Genomic DNA, 4,512 nt, shown 5'->3' on the forward strand with positions numbered 1-4,512 from the left:
TATGTGATATGTGTGGTATGTGTGTATGATCTGGGGACGTGTGTGTGTGTGTGTGTGTGTGTATGGTATGGGGAGGGTTAGGGTGTGTGGGGGTATGGTGTGGCTATATGTGTATGGGATGTATGGGATGTATGGGATGTATGTATGGTGTGGCAGGCATGTGTATGTATGTGTATAGTGTGGGTGTGTATATGGTATGTGTAGGGTGTGTCTGTGGTATGGGAGACGTGTGGTGTGGATGTGTGTGTATGGTGTGTGGTGTGTGTATGGTATGGGGCATGTGTGTATGATGGGGTGTATGGTACATGTGGGGTGTATGTGTATGGTGTGGGGTGCATGTATGGTATGTGTATGGGATGTGTGTATATAATATAGTGTGGGGGGCATATTTGTGTATGAGGAATGTGTATGGTATGTGGGAGGGTGTATGTGTGGGGAGCATGTGTATGTATGGTATGGATGTGTGTGTGTGGTATGGAGTGTGTATGGTATTCCTGGGGTGGGGTACATAGTTCTGTGCATAATAGCCCTGTTCCATGACTACAAGGGCTCCCTGGAGTCTGGCATGTCCTCTGCCCAACTAAGTTTCTGAATCCTTTCTGGTCCTTGCCTTTGAAAACAACATCTCTTAGATATCATTTCTCAAAAGCATATTTTTAACTCAAGTTTTCCCTCAATTCCAAATCATTTTAGAAATTTATATATTTGATGTATGATGATGTGTATAAGGTGGTTGACAGAAAAACTGAGACTCTGATATATTATGCCTTAAGTTCATAAATAACATTCATTTTATCCTGATTTTTCCATTTTTTAAAATATTTTATTTATTATTTTATGTGTATGAGTGTCATGCCTGCATGTAGGTAAGTGCACCCATGTTGTGCAATGCCCACGGAGGCCAGAAGAGGCTGTCGGATCTCCTGGAACTGGAGTTACAGTTGTTAGCTGCCATGTGGGTGGTGGGATTCGAACCCGGGTCTTCTGCAAGAACAGTCGGTGTTCTTAACTGCTGAGCCATCTCTCCAGCCCCGATTTTTCCATTTTTAATTTCTGCAACATACCCACGGGTGCACTTACACATGCAAGCAACACACACAGACATAAAATAAATAAATTTTAATTTTTTTAAAGGATTAAGAAAGAGATGGGAGGACTGAAGATAAGAGCGCTGGACAAGGTCCTGGAGGAGGGTGCTGGAGATGGCCGTGATGAGTGTGAGGTGAGCGTGGCATCCCCGCTGCTTTCAGGGCGAGACTAACAGTGGCACAGAAGTAAAACATAGGGATAAATAAAAAATAAACATGTACCTATGTGATTTCATGGCAGTATTTTTTATTTCTTTTTTTATAGTTCCTTTCCTTTCCCTTCCCTACCTCATCTCTCTGTTTATTTGAGACAAGGTCTTGCTCTGTAGCCCAGGGTCGTCTCACACTCACAATCCCCCTGCCTCTACCTCCTGAGTGGTGAGCTTACAAGCATGCACCATCATATCCAGTTTATACAGGCCTTCATGCATACGAGGCAAGCACTCTGCCAACCAAGCTGCATCCCAGACCCAGTGTCTGCTATTATAAAATCTTGCACAGAGAACAGGATGGCCTCTCCAGGGTCTGTATACTCTCCAGGTCCCCCAGTCTGGGTTGGGTGCTGAAAAATTCCACCAGAGGAAGACGGAGGTCCCATAACCATTCTTATGTGTAACTGAAGTTCAAGATTTCAAATGAACTTTGTTGCTGGTGGACAGTCTGTCCTCGGTGAATTTCTGAAAGTACAGGACCCTACTCTCAAGCCTGGCCAGGGCAGGGTAGCGGAAGCACTGGGACAAGGTCAGCTACTGCAGCTGTTGCCTCCTTCAGTGCCCAGCACCTGCTACAGGGCCTGAGCCACCCTCCCTGCCCTGAGTCTTGTTAACACAGTGATGCTTAGAGACTCACATTCTAAAATAAAGTGCAAGGAGGCACCACAACATGAGTCTTTGCCAGCCTCACCTGTACTGACCTCCAGGCCAAGAACCCAGAAAACGAAGACAGCCCAGCTTAAAAGGCCTGCACGTGTACTGTGGTTCTCTCCTTACACATCAGGGGGTGGATGCTTCACCATACCCAGCCAAGAGTGGGCGGTAGGACCTACCCCAAGAGTCTGATCCCGGAACCAGCAAGGTGCAGTGCCAGGTCCCCTGGCTGCCTTAGAGACAGCTCACACCCAGGAGGGTGATGAGGCTGGGATAGGAGTATTTATCCCAATGGACATCAAGAGAAGTGCAAGGGTTCCTAAAGGGGAATAGGGACCATCTCCCATACCCAAAGGCTTCCTAACCCCATGGAGTTCATCTGCATATAAGAGGACCCATGCCTTGAGGACAATGAGAAGGCTCTTGAGAAGATTCAGACAAAATGAGAGCATCAGCACACAGCTGGAAGATCGAGCCCATGGATACCACATCCACTTGGACTCCAAGAGTGGAAAGGTAGAGCCAGCCATGCAACAAGACTCTTGGAGGATCCCTGGCAAGGGTGATATGTAGACACCTGCTTAGATCTCAAGATACCAGCTAGAACTGCCCCACAGGAGGCCCCTTGCAGGAAACCACGTCACAGCATCACTTCCCAAGGGGGCAGCTGTGCTAGAAGAGGCTTCAAGACTGGCCCCATATCCACCACATCCACTGGTCAGTGAGCTGGCTCTCTGGAGTGTATGTCATTCTCTTGTGGGTTTGGTTCGTGGGATCTCACCTGTCCCCATATACGGCCAACTCCTGGTTTCTATTTCTGCAAAACTTAGGTCCAGGTTTCAGAAAATGTTTTGACATTAAGTTATTTATGTTTGTCAGCTAAGGCAGCCATAACAATATACCACTGACGAAGTGCCGTCCATAGAGTTCTATCAAGTAAAATGGGACTGATATATCTAAAACAGATATGCTTGAAGAAAAACCTCTTCAGGACCAGTGGGTAAAGCTGCCTGTCATCAAGGTGGGTAACCTGAGTTTGATCCCCAGGACCCACATGGTAGAAGAACAGAACCAAATCCCACAAGTTGTCCTCTGACCTCCACACTCAAACTGTGCCATTCACAAGATCATAACAAAAAACATTAAAAGCACTTATCAAGCTGGAAAATAACCATTTTCTTTCCAAAGTTGTGAGTCTTTAAACCAAAACAAATCTACATGTGCTCTAGCAATTACAATCCCCTGCCCTTCACCACACAACCTGTAATTAACAGCACAACTGTTTGTGAAATATATAATCTTTATAAGCAGAATATAAGACAAAATAGCAAGACATAAAAAAGATAGACCCATTGTGATAGTTATATAAAATTAAGCCATGTTCCTTAGGAAAACAATTGCTATATTGTTTAGGAAGTCATACAAAGAGTTCTGATTTTTTTTGGGTGGGGGGGCAGGGTCTCACTTGGAAGTCCTGGCTAGCCTAAGACTTCCTATGTAGACTGGGCTAGACTCGAACTCACAAAGATCTGCCTGCCATAAACAACACACTTATTGCACATGGTTCTGGAGACTAGACATACACGACCAGATTCCCCAGAGGGGAGCTAGTAAGACCCTTCCAGGCCCAGATGGTAATTTCACTGCATTTTCATGTTCTTAGAAAGGGATAAATTCTGTTGGACTGGGATCCCACACTTATGACCTTATTTCACTACTGATATCCTAAAAGCAGCCCCTCACACATATACACATCACACTGGGGCTTTGGCTTCAAGCTGTTAATCTGGGAAATATCCCAGCACTTAACAGCAACCACCTCAAGACACTGCTCCCGTCACTGTGGCCTGAAAGTTCCCTATCCTTCCTTCCCCCACCTCATCAGCTCGGCACCTTCCTGGATGTGTGGGGCAGCCACAAGTCAACCCTGAGCTTGTGTCTGGTGGTCAATAATGAGATCAAGATGGATCAGCTGTTTCCCTGCAGGAAGGAACAGGGGCATCAGCTGCTTCTGGTGTCTCCTCGTTGGCCAGTGGACCAGGAACTCAGCCCTGTCCTCAGGAAGTCATAAACATGCATGAGTGAGGAAGGGCAGCAACTTTTAGGCGTCCACCTCTAGGTTGGTGGTTTTGGAGGATAGGTGACCAGTGGGGAAAGAGTGTGACCAGAGACATTGACAGGAGCGTGCTTCATTCTATACTATGCCCGAACACAACAAGCCCACTACTGAGATGCCTCCCGTCAACTCACTTGATTCTATGCAATTACGCTCCTCTTAGCATTCCACACAAGTGACAGCTGGCATGAAAGTGCTGACCTGGGCTGCTCATGAGTTCACAGGTTCACCTGTTATATAGGAGAAATTGAGGCTATGGGGAGAAATTTCAAAAAGGATACAGCAACATTAAGATGTGTGTCCTCATTTCTACATATGGAAGTCTGCTTAGTAACATAAACAGAAAAAGACTTTTTTTAAATTATTTATTTAATAACCATATAATTAGAAGAAGCATTTCATTACAACAGCATTGACATATTCAATAACAATTTCCAGAGCT

The sequence above is a fragment of the Nannospalax galili genome, unplaced genomic scaffold (assembly GCF_000622305.1).
Source record: "Nannospalax galili isolate Female #2095 unplaced genomic scaffold, S.galili_v1.0 scaffold267, whole genome shotgun sequence".
Lineage (NCBI taxonomy): Eukaryota > Metazoa > Chordata > Mammalia > Rodentia > Spalacidae > Nannospalax > Nannospalax galili.